Source organism: Ceratotherium simum, chromosome 36 (genome assembly GCF_057802395.1).
Source record: "Ceratotherium simum simum isolate JZ-2026a chromosome 36, ASM5780239v1, whole genome shotgun sequence".
Lineage (NCBI taxonomy): Eukaryota > Metazoa > Chordata > Mammalia > Perissodactyla > Rhinocerotidae > Ceratotherium > Ceratotherium simum.
In genome coordinates, this window is record NC_141935.1 from 12,693,021 (window position 1) to 12,706,756 (window position 13,736).

The 13,736-nt window shown below is 34.8% G+C and overlaps 1 pseudogene; it reads left to right on the forward strand.

Annotated features, from left to right (window-relative positions):
• Positions 1-1,034: 1,034 nt before the first annotated feature.
• Positions 1,035-2,540, forward strand: LOC101400825 (lipid scramblase CLPTM1L pseudogene; annotated as a pseudogene).
• Positions 2,541-13,736: the final 11,196 nt, after the last annotated feature.

A 13,736-nucleotide genomic window follows, 5' to 3' on the forward strand; every position in this document is an offset into this window, starting at 1 on the left:
AAGTAAAGAGGCACATATGTATGGTGACAGATAGAAACAAGCCTATTGGTGGTGAGCACAATGCAGTCTATACAGAAACTGATATATAACAATGTACACCTGAAATTACAGAATTTTATAAACCAATATGACTTCAATAAAATAATTCCTAAAAAAGGAATAAAATAGGAACAAATTTAACAAAAGAAGTGTAAAACTTATATAAGAACTACAAAACATTGGTGAAAGAAATTTAAAAAGATGTAAATAAATGGAAAAACATGCCATGTTCATAGATCAAAAGAATTATAATGGCAACGCTCTCCAAACTGATCCAGAGAGTCAATACAACCCCTGTTGGAATCTCAGATGACTTCTTTGTAGAAACTGACTAAGTGATTTTAAAATTCAAGTAGAAATGTAAGGAATCCAGAAAAGCAAAACAATCTTGAAGAACAAAAAGAACAAAGTAGGAAGACACACTCTTGTCCATTTCTAAACCTTACTATAAAGCAATAATAATCAAAACAGTGTGGTACAAGGATAGACATATAGATCAATGCGTTAGAAATGAGAGTTGAGAAATAATCCATACATCCATGGTCAAGTGATTCCCCACAAGAGTGTCAAGATCATTTAGTAATTTACCCGAGAATAATGCTGGGGACAGCACCATATGTAAAAGACTTTTATCTTACAACATATACAGAAATTTACTCAAAACGGATCCAAGACCTAAATATAAGAGCTAAAACTATAAAACTCTTAGAACAAGATATAGAGGTAGATCTTTATGACTTGAGATATGACAAAGGATTATTAAATATGACAACAAAAGTTCAGCAACAAAAGATTAAACAGATAATTTGGGTTTCCAGAAGAAGTCCTACAGTACCTGGGCAAACTCAAGGCCAGGTGGGCGCACGCGGGGCCCCACGAGGTCAACCACAGGCATGAGGCCTTGGTTGCCATGCAGCAGTAAGGGTGTATATGTGTGTGTGTGGGAGGGGGCAGCCAGTGGCTGAGGTGTCACATGAAGTGACTGCAGATCCTTTATGAGCCCAGCAGTGAGTGTGTTCATCACGTATGGCAATGCCTACACTCTCCCATCTGCTGGACAGAACCGCATCTACCTCTACCTGGCCAGGAGGCCCAAATTGCAGCTGAGTGCGTACACCACCACAAGGTCCAACCTTGGTGCTGAGAACAATGTTGATCTGGTCCCCGATATGGAAGACTTGATGTGGAGTCCAAACATGGTAGGACGGTTAAGTTTCTGAACCAAAGAAAACAAAATAATGAGATGCTATATGCTTACATTTTTCTCCATTATGCTAGAATTTTACCTTGGCATGATGGGAAACGTGCACCTTGTAAATCCTCTTACCTCCTACATGGTCCCCAAACTCAAAGAAATCAGCCTTCTCTCTGGCGAATCTGCTATACAGCCAATGGAAGCTGAAAAAAAGCAGACAAACTCATTGAATGAGCCTGTTTTTTACCAGAGGCCAAGAATGACACTGCATATGATGCCAGATGACTGTCTTTGATGGGTCCTCTCTTCCGCTGATGTGCATGGATATGTTAAGATGCTCCAGTTAGGAAAAAAATGTATGTTACTACCCCATTCTGTTCACAGATCAGCTGAACAATGGAGTGAAAGATTTGATGATCATAAATCATTGTACTGTTGAGCTAGTTCTCACAGTGTCCTAGGACAAGATCTCACTGGTGAGGCTCCCCTTCTGGATTCGTGAGCAGGAGGCCTAGTACCCCTCTGCACTAGTTCGAGTTTTTGAAGAAAGTTGCTGATAAGGTGAAAGGAATTTTTGCAGATACCAACTTGTACTTCTTAGCTCTGACTTTTTTCACTGTTTCATCTTCTTTTTGATTTCCTAGCATTTAAAAAGTGACATCAGTTTCTGGAAGAAAAACAAGAGCATGATTGAAATGTCCACCAAAGCAGTCATTTGGCTCTGCTTCAGCACAGTGGTTATATTGCTTTTCCTTCTGGACGAGCAAGTGAATCTACTAGTCGTTATCCTGGCAGGCACCGGAGCAGCGATTGAACTAGAGAGAATGAATGACTGTTCTTTAGAGAGACCTAAGACCTGAATTTCAGTCTGGCACTTACAGTGAATCTGAAAGAAAAACCAAGGAATGTGATACTCAGGCCATAAAATACTTGTCTTTCTTACTCTACTGTGTCTGTGCCTTTTATTCACTCCTGCGTATCAAGTGAAAAGTTGGTATTCTTGGTTAATCATCAGCTTTGTCAATGGATGGAGTACACTTTCACCTTTTTCTTTATGTTAGCCCAGCTTTTGTGAATTACAAGGTAAAGTTGGTTTTATATCTACCCTGGAAGACACTTACGTACAAAGCTTGTAATATATTTATCGACAATGTCTTGACTTATTACCATGCCAACATCACATTGGCTGAAGTATTTTAGGAACAATGTGGTGTTTCCTGTTTACCTTTACAAAAGATGGCTTTTTCATGTGGATAAGAGGAGAGTGAATGTATTTGGAAGTCTTATGAGGAAAAGCCTACTTTAAAGAAGCCACTCTGGTAGGCTGCTAGCTGAGCAAAGTTTGGATTGTCAATTAATTGAGTATTTTTGGAAGCTTTGGCGTAATTTCCTTGGACATTACATCTTTAGCTTTACTAAAATCTCTTTGAACATTTCTCATAGGTCTCCTGATTTCTCTTTATGTTGTATTTGGAAAGAACAGCTAGCATTTGCAAAGCCTCCCCTTCCCAGTGTTTAAACATCTATCTGGGTCATAGAGCTGTTGGGTGTCTGTGGTCACCCTTTGCATATGGCAGCTCTCCATGCAAGAATGTCCAGTATTGAGCTGTAGGCTGCACCCCTTACTGCAACGTTCCCCTTACCAGCAGATACCTGCAGCACAGGCCAAGTGCACCTATGTATTGGAGGCAGGAAGCATGCTGGCTTTCCGTCTCAGGTTGCTATTGTTTTTAACTCTTCCTTATGTGAATTTCAAATGCCTATGTACATTCACCCCACATGGATTTCCTGGAATCAAATGGGTCTTTTCTATATTATTTAAATTTTCATTGTTTTAAAGCTTAATATATGTAGTTTCTATTTTACAGTAAACTTATCTGGCTGTGGGAAAAAAGTGATAAAATTGGACTCAATTCAAATTAAAAAGGTCTGTGCTTCAAAGGACACCATCAAGAAAGTGAAAAGATCAACCACACAATTGGAGAAAATGTTTGTTAATCATATATTTTATAAAAGACTAGTATCTATAAAGAACTCTTATAACTCAATAATAAACAAATAACCCAATTGAAAAATGGGCAAAGGATCTGAGTAGACATTTCTCCAATAAAGATATGCAAATGGCCAATGTGTACATGAAAAGATACTCAACATCATTAGTGATCAGGGAAATACAGATCAAAACCACAGTGAGATACCATTTCAAACCTACTGAGATGGCTAGAATAAAAAAGTCTGATAACAACAAGTGGTGGCAAGGAATGAGAAAAGTTGGAACATGTATACACGGTTGGAATGTAAAACGATGCAGCAGCTTTGAGAAACAGTCTAGCAGTTTCTTAAACTATTAAACATGGAGTTACCATAGGACTCAGTAATTCCACTGCTAAGTATAATCCCAAGAGAAGTAACAATGTATGTCCCTACAGAAACTTGTATATAAATGTATATGGCAGCATTATTTCTAACAGCCAAAAGGTGAAAACAAACCAAAATGTTCTTCAGAGGACAAATGGATAAACAAAATATGGTGTATCTTTACAATGGAAATTTTTCAGTTGTAAAAAGTGATGAAGTACTGAAACGTACCACAACATGGATGAAGCTTGAAAACATTATGATAACTGGAAGAAACGAGTCCCAGTCTCAAAAGACCACATGCTACATAATTCTATTCATGTGAAAGTGCAAAACAGGGAAATCTGAAGAGACAGAAAGGGAATAAGTATTTGCTTATGTCTGGGTGGGAGGTGATGGGAGAGAGGGATGGTGGGGTGACACCTAAAGGACGCAGGATTTCTTTGTGAGGTGTCGAAAATGTTCTAAAATTTACTGTGGTGATGGCTGTACATGTCTAGGAATATACTAAAAGAATATTGAATTGTATAGTTTAAGTTTGTAAATCATGTGGTACGTGAATTAAATCTTGTTAAAAAAGAAGAAAATAATTTTTGAAAAAAGAGTCTGACGTATTTTATGGAAATCTTTGAACACTAGATTGAAAGGGATGGAATTTAAATAAATTAGTCAGTGTCAATTTAAATGATGAAAATTATACAATTATATAAGGGTTTTAGGTCATGAACTCTTATGGTAGTGTGAAGAACATATTAGAAGAGAGAGATGCTGATGGTACAAAGATGAGTTAGAAACCTATTGCAAGATAAAGGAAAATAGATGTCTGTGTCTGTGTGTGTGTGAACCTGAGTAGTAGCATTTCAAATGACAAAGAATTAGTGTAATAAAATAGCTATCTTATATAGCACTGACTATGGTTAGGGTCTGTTCTTAGTGCTCAAATCAATTAATCTTCACAATAATCCTAGAAGTAAGTACTTGTCCATTTTATAGATAAGGACACTGAGGAAGAGAGCTTAGATAATTGCCCAACTATATTGTACTAGAAGTAAGCTGAGCCAAAAACCCAACCATTGGCATTATGATTCTAGAATCCAAGTCTTTTTAGGAAATTGAAACTTGAATGATTAATGGTTCCATTCAGCAAACATTTTCTCAATACCGAATATGGTCAAAAGATTGAATTAGATGTTGAGATATAAATCAAATATGATGTCCTTCACATCAATAGCTTGTATAATGGAAGACAATGATATATACTATAAATCTGTAATTACAGTGAGATGTGATGCCTACAGAGATATATCCTAGGTGCTAGAGGAACATAGAAAGCCTCAAACCCTATGAAGTAAATGACACAAAAAAATGGATGCTTCGAATCTAATTATTTAGGATCATTGTTTATCACTTAGACGACACATAGCCAATTCTTTACAAATAGATTCTACATATGTTATCTACATCCACACCTATGATCATGTTCTTTTATTTCCTTTCGCTTTGCATTCTCTGTTCTATACATTGCATTCTGTCTTCTATTCCTATTAGCCACGACTCTTGGCTGGGACTTTCTCACTGCACTTGTTATGATGCCTTTTAAATACTTATCTCTAGATCTCCTATACTAAACTATTAAGTCATTTAGTTTGAGGAATATGCCTTCTTCATCTTTCTGTCACACCATTAAGGGTAGTGCCTGGCTTACAGCTGCTTAGGAAATATTGTTGAATAAAGGAATAATGGCATAAATGAAGGAATAAATAGATGAAATCAATGGATTATTCTGTCTCAGCATCGTATAGAAAAAAATATACTGGTTTGTGTCTAGCAAGAATTAGTTAGAATAGAAAAGAGTAGATGATTATTTTAAATTTTTGGATTTAAAGAATCAACTGGTATATTGTGTATTTATATCCATATCGTGTGTGTATATATATATATGTGTGTTTGTATCCATATATGTGTGTGTGTGTGTGTGGGTGTATGGGTATGTATATATATTTCCTAATGAACTCCCTTTGTATATAGTCAATACAAAGGGAGTTCATTAAGAAATCAAAGTTAGAGCTATCATCTTTACTGTCTTCACAAAAGTGAGAATTGAATCAAGTCAAGCAAAAAAAAGACAATGTGCATGAGACATAAAGGAAGGACTTCATTTAATTATTCTTGAATAAAAGAAAGGGCCCAGAGAATATGAGAAAACTGAATAATAGTAGGACCCACTAGCCTGCTTTCTCTACTTTCTCTGGGAACTCTCAATAACCAACAATACTAGAATACTTATAGCTGAAAATAACCAATGCAAAAATAGCAGGGAATTTTTAGTGGTTTCACTATTTTCAAAAAAGAAATGCATTATGAAATTTCTAACTGTGTTTTCTTGATTGAGTTGGAGATTGTATAATCACAGAAACTAGTGTGAAGGACAGAAACACTAGGCATCTGAGAAGAGAAAAAGGGAGCTGTTATAAGAAAGACTAGAAGATAGAAGTTCGTGAATAAACAGGAGATTGGAGAGATGCAGAAGTTTTGAGTAATGGCAAAGAGCCAAGACATGATACCTGAATGTGTAATCAAGTTACTGTGGAGTTGAAAGATTTTGTGGCACCATAAATGAAAGGAAATAGACAGATAATCAACATGGAGATATTTATGTCATCATTACAAAACATACTAGCATTAAAAACTGAACAAGAAGCTTTTGAAGAATTTGAGGAATGTAGAAAACTATCATGGAGTTTTTTAGATGACTGACAAGCCAGGCAAGTTGAACAAAATCAGATGTCAGAACAATCTCTCAAACAACAAGTTCTCTTTAGTTTACTATAATCCTCAGGTAGGAAATGAAATTAAATTTCTCTATAATGGTAATATTATATTCCCCCTAAACTAACATGAATCTCCTTCCTCTGACAAGACCTGCCTCTCAAGGGCTCTTAATGTCACTTGTCACTTAACAGAGTCTGTGTTACTGTGTTGGCAGAAAGTCATGTTCAATTTTCACAACCTCTTTATTAATAATCAGTGTGCATCTCAAGAGACAAATCTTCATACCTCATACCTGCTTTAAAAAAAAGCTAATAGCTTTTACAGCCAGTGCAAAAGCAAGTCATTTATGAGAAAAAAAGCTGATTGTTTCAGCCAATTTAAATTAAATTGAAATGCCTTTCTGAAACTCTGGCTGAATGTGCTTTGAAAGATTAAGATGCTTCAGCATTAAGGATGGGGTTCGTTTGAAGAAATGCCAATTTACCCTCTGATTTTCATTCATCAGTTAAATATCTAAGTTCTTTTTTGCCTTGTAAACCTATGATCCATGATTCATAATTCTACATGGTTTCTCTTATTTCCTTTATTTTTTTAAAATAATTTTACACTAGGTAATATCAATAATAGAATACATAACTGCAATACAATCAGGTCATATATATATTTTGCAATATAAAAAATTCAGAGGGTTTGATGTCATAAAAAATGTGTTCACTTGCGACGTACTCATTTAAATGAGTACAAAAATCTCCTCAGTTTCTCCCAAAATACTTTTACTGGATTTTTTTCAATCTGAGAATCATGAAATACATTTTTGAATGTTCTGAAAAGCAGGAGTCACATAAATTTTACTTGAGGAGGCGAGTGAAGACTCGTTATTTTGTTTATTTGTTTTAGAATATTGAAATAATGAGTAGTTTACTTGGTCATATTAGTTGTCATTTGGAATAACGCAGAGTCTTGACAGAGCATAAATTTGGTGAAGATTATAATAATAATATCAACAGTTACAACCATAACAACACTGACTTACTGAACTATGTGTCAAGAATTCTGCCAAGTACTTTCTATTCATAAGTCTAATTTAATACTCTCAGTAATCCATCCTCTGGATATTACTCCATCTTGCTGCTCAGAAAACTGAGCCTACTAGAGGAGAAGTGACATACCCAAGATTTCCCAAGAGAATTAGGAGACCCAAAATCCAAATTCAGCTGTCACACTTACAGCCTTTGCTCTTAACAATTACTGATAATACGTCAAGTAAAAGTATAGAAGTGCAGTCCTGTGTTGGAATAAAGTCACCCATTTAAGCTCCTGTTTTTATCTCCTAGTGAATTTGATCATCGGTTTGCTTTTATAGAGACATTATTTTCTCCTGTAATTCATGCTTATTGCCGTGTCTGTTATTGATATAATATTTGCAAAATATCTCCTATTTTTCAAAGAATGAACTTACTAATTTGCTTGAAGCTATCTTTAAAAAGATAACTTCAATATTGATTCATTAAGTAAAATCAAGCAGATACCTGAGTATATATTTTCATTAAAAATAAATATCAAATATATATTCAGTCATAAAAAACATTTTGAGATAATTTTTTTATAACATATGACTAAATGTTTATGTAGAAAATATTGATTTTTAGCCACAAAGAATTGCTTTTTAAAAAGTATCCTATAAGTATCATAGTGGGCATTGTTCTCAAGCAAGCCTGGAATTATTTGATATTTCTTGGTTTTAAACATTTAAGGCTTATTCAGATTTCTCTTTTTTTCTTTGTATTCTTTTTTTGTTTTGTTTTTGGAAGTGGAAAATGGCAATTGAGTTTGTGTGGGTACATGTTTTTAAACCTTGCTCAATTAAACATTGTTAAGAGCTTTAAAAAATTGTCAGTGTTTTCTTTCCTCATTAAAAGTTATAATGATAAAAAAAGGAGAACATTTCAAGCTAACCAACTCCTTATCACACCATTTTTACTTTAGTTTATTTTAGTTTATTTTTAGTTTTCAAGAAGCCTGGCAACTAAAGCCTTGGAAATCACTTATCTCAATTTCATTCAGGTGTACACAAGTCTACTTATTTTTAAAAATGCATTAATTTTCTATTGCTAACAAATTACCACAAATTTAGCATCTTAAAGTAGCACCTCTTTATTATCTTACAGCTTCTGTGGTCTGAAGTCTAAGCGTGGCTTAACTGCATCCTCTGCTTAGCTTCACATCAGGTTGCAATGGAGGTGTCTGTTGGGCTGTGTTCTCATCTGGAAGCTCTTCTGGGAAAAAATCCACTTTGAAGCTCACTCAGGTTGTTGGCAGAATTCATTTTCTTGCAGCTTGATGGCTGAGAGGTCCAGCTTCTTGCAGGCTGGAATCCAGAGGCCTGTCTCAGCAATTAGAGGCTGCCTGCAGTTCCTTGCCATATGGGCTTACCCAACATGGAAACCTACTTTATCCAGTCAGAAGGAGAGCCTCTAGAGCAAGTCTGCCAGTAAGACAGAATCTTAGCTAATGTATCATGATCACAGAAGTGACATCCCATCATCTTTGCCATATTCTATTGGTTAGGGACAAGTCGTATTTCTTGCCCATCTAAGGGTGTGAACACTGGGAGGCAGGGATCATGGGTGGCTGCCTTAGAGTCTCTGTCCATCAAACTAAACATAAATAGGCCTTCCAAAGGTAGTTAAATATATACTCTTAGAAATTTAATAAACAATGATAATTTGTTTAATTCCCGGCATGCAAAAATAGTCCTAACGTATCAAATTAGAGGGAACATGTTATATTTTGACATATTAGCCTGAGTGTATCAATGTTTAACCACATTCTTTGTAAGCTTGTCTATTATAGACATAAGAATAAAGTAATAAACTTCTGTTGCTTGACTTGCAAAATAGTAGAATTTTAAAATTTTATAACTATATTTATTTGTAATTTGGGAACATGTGTCTAATAAAATCCCTAGCAGTGACCATTTGTAAATGAATATATCAGTTACCCAGTTACTAACTGACTGACCAAATACATTAATTAAAAAATAAATGATCTTAAGGGCCACATGCACACACACTCCTCCCCACTATACTCACAACGTAACACAGACAATTTGTGGATTTTTATAATTATTAAAACAGATTTTACAAAAAGCTCTGATTTGGATTTACTAACACTACAAAACCTATTCAATTTTGATTACTCATTACACTTGCATGCTAAGGGAAAAAAAGCCAAAGATTTTGGTCTAAAATATTACATTGGAATGTAATCAGGAGGGGAAAAAAATACTTAAAAGGAAAAACAATTGACAATATATAAGGACAAGCAACGCTTCCTGAAGATGTGTCATGATGAAAAGATAAGAGAGCTAGATCCCTTCCTATATTGCATGTGAGAGAAGGAGTGGGGGATTATGGTGATTCTGGAGAAAAAAATAAAAACAAAAGACCACTAGCGAAATGTGCTTCAGGAAAAAGAGACAATATGAAAAAATGTCCCTCTTAATTCTTACGGGACACAACTTTTTTTTTTTTTTTTTGATGAGGAAGATTGGCCCTGAGCTAACATCTGTGCCAATCTTCATCTATTTTGTATGTGGGACACCATCAGAGCCCAACTTGATGAGCGGTGTGTACCTCCATGCCTGGGACCTGAACCTGTGAACCCCAGGCCACTGAAGCAGAGTGCATGAACCCAACCACTACACCACCAGGCTGGCCCCACTACCGCCTAGTTTTTACTAAAATTCTTAAATCTTTACAATTTTGAAATGTTTTAGGATCTCAAACGCACCTCGGACCATCTCATTTCTTTTTTTTCCTCCTCATTACTAGCTCACCAAATTATCGTTAATTTGTCATAGGAAAGTTTGCCAGCTAAAAAAAGAAAACTTCTGAACAATGGCTTTGAAATAGCTTTTCTATTGGTTATTGCAGCTAATTCAAAACTAATTCAAAGTTAATTGCTTACTAACACTTTATAATGTTAAATGATTTTTAAATGACTGTTTTCATCTTAACGTCACTTATTTGTTGTTGTTAGTGTCATTGAGTCAATTCTGACTGCCAGTGACCCTATGGACAGCAGAACAGAACCCTGCCTGGTCTTTTTCACCATCCTCTTACCTTCCAGTGCTGTAGCAGATGATGCTCCGCTGCTATTCACAGCGTTTTCATGGCCAATTTTTTCAGAAGTAGGTGGCCAGGTCCTTCTTCCTAGTCTGTCTTAGTCTAGAAGCTTCGCTGAAACTTGTCCACCATGGGTGACCCTGCTAGCATTTGAAATTCAGGTGGCGGAACTTTCAGAATCACAGCAACACGCAACCACCGCAGTATGACAACCGACAAATGGGTTGTGTGGTTCCCCGGCGGGAACACAAACTCAGGTGGTGATGAGAGCACCAAATCTTAACCACTAGACCACCAGAATATCACCTCTACAAAATTTCAGCTATCTAAATTATAAATTCTACTCTTTCTGTGGTTTATTCTAAAAAGTAGTACTTCTTTGAATGCTTGGTAGTTCTTTGGATAGTTCATGTTTAAAATATGCTTAATTGATAACAAAGTAAAAGTTTATATGTAAACTCACTCCCATAAACAGAGAAAAACAAATTTGATATAATTAGAAATAAGTAGTTCATATTTATATCAAGGGAATAGTTTTAAGAGTAATCTCTTCATCTAGATTGTTGCTGCAAACAAGGTTTAAAATCATTTTAATTAAAATGAATTTTTATATCCTAAGTTTAGTAAAAATATTGTATCTAGGTGAAGGATATTTCAAAACTTTTTCAATCTTAGTTAAGAATTATGGGACATGAATACTCTTGGTTTTCCTAGACGTAATAATCTCAAGTAATAGGTTTCATTTTTTCTCTTCAAACATCATAATACATATTAAATGGAAGCAAAAGTCAATGGCTTTTGGGAGACTATTGTGTGAAAAATTTAGGCTGTGTCTACATATGCTATTACATTAAATCAAAACTAATACAGTCAATTCTCATTATTTACATGAGTTATAATAAATTATATTAGAATACATTATTGTTATAATGTATATATATACATATATATATATATAAATAGTATATAGTATAATACATTATAATTATAATACATTATTGATGAAATTACCACAAATGCTGAACTAGCGTACACTGAACCATTGGTCCTCAGAGAAATACAGGGTAACATTTTCATCCACTGATTAATACAGAACCTTGTCTTTTGTGTGTTTCTGTTTAAAGACACATGTATTTTCTCTGTGAGGCACATCAGTCTTCTTATTCTTAGGAACACTGGACAGTACTTCAGCCCTACTATCCGGGACCATTTTAAACAGAGAAATCACTACCACAAAGCACAAAATGTGAAAACGTGGCACTAAATAGACCACAAAAAAGACACTTTTAGACAGTATGAGAGCTGAAATTGGAGGATAGAATGTCCCCTTGTTTGACCTCAGCTGGTAATTTGAGCATAGGGAGACTAAAATTTTTCATTACTCTAAACATGTCCTCAAATGACCACAGAAGTACCACAAGTATTGATTTTCAGGTTAAAATTAAATTTTAGCAAGTAGGCTAATTCACAAATATGGAACCAATGAATAATGAAGATCAACTGTATTTATGATTTAATTTTGTCATCTCTCCTTCCAGGTCTATGGAGAGTATTATAAAAATCATCTGAAAAGTTGTATTATTCCACTGATAAATTAAATGTTTCATCTAAAATGTAAATAGGGGCAAAATAAGCATAATTGTTTTTCATCCATAAAAAACTAAAAATAAAATCTATGTAAATGACTCTTGATTTCAACTATCTGCAATACTGGAAGGTTTTTATTTTCAGCTTTAGCCTATTATAGAAAGGATTATATAACTGTTTAGATCTATAACATAGTATACTAATAACCCATTGTTATGTAAAAAGTTACCAAAACTTAGCAGCTTAAAAAATTTATTATCTATGTAGTCTGTAAGTGGAGTGGCTTAGTTGGGTGGTTCTGGGGCAAGATTTTTGATGTCATCTGAAGGCTTGACTGGGACTGGAGGATCATCTTCCATTCACTCACGTGACTGTTAGCTGAAGACCTGAGTCTTTGTTCCTCTTGAATCTTTGGTAGGAGACCTTAGAAAACTCCAAGAAGGCCTCTCCATGGAGTTGCTGAGAATATGGTGATTAATTTCAGCAAGTGATGACAGAGAGAGAAAGAAAAAAAAGAATTTACGTGCCTTATATAACCTAGTCTCAGGGGCGACATATCATCACTATTGGTTACACAGACCAAACATGTAACAGTGTGAGATGTGACTACACAAAGATTTGAATACACCAAGAACACAGGGATCAATGAGGCCATCTTGGAAGATGAATACCAGAAAGAGAAAGAGAATTTTGTCCATTGGTCACAAAACCTCAAGGCAATATTAATGTAGAAAAATTGGCTAATGTTCTAGGTTTAGTATATAATTATGTAATTAATATATGCTATTTAAAATATTGCATCTTGATGAAAATGTAATTTTTGATAATTCAAATTCATTGATATTTTCTATATTACAGATAAGTTAATCAATAGTTAAATGCAACTAATTTTTTTGTTTGTTTTTGTTGAGGAAGATTCTCCCTGGGCCAACATCTGTTGCCAATCTTCCTCTTTTTGCTTGAGGAAGATTGTCCCTGAGCTAACATCTATGCCAATCTTCCTTTATTTTGTATGTGGGTCGCCACCACAGCATGGCTTTTGATGAATGGTATAGGTCTGCATCCAGGAACCAAACCTAGGCTGCCAAAGCAGAGTGCACCGACCACTCTAGTTAACTCTAGTTAACCACTAGACCATGGGGCTGTCCCCCTGTAACTAATTATTTTTAAAGCATTTTTAATAATAATTATTCAAAAGCACTTTTATAGATCCTCTTATGCAAAGGAAATTATATTAAATTCTATTTTATTCAAAGTATTTCTCTAGCACATTAAATATTAGGTAATTCTCTTTTTTAAATCTGATAATATCCATTCATTCATAAATTTTTTTCATTTATTCATTCATGTATGCATTCATTTAACAGCCATTTACAGAGTGCTCTCTAGGTGTCAGATACAGTTATAAGCACTGGAAATCCAGCAGTGAATAAAAGAGACAAAAAAGTTACCCTCATGTAACTTTCATTCTTGTGAGAGGAGACAGATAATAAGCACAATACTAAGTAAAACATGTTATATTAGATATTGGTAAGTTACATGGAGTAAACTAAAATAGAATAGTGGAAAGGATACTGTTAGGGATGGGTGAAATTTTAAACAATATTATTGGGCAAAACCTCAGTGTCACTATCTAAGGAAATACAAGTAGAAAAAAG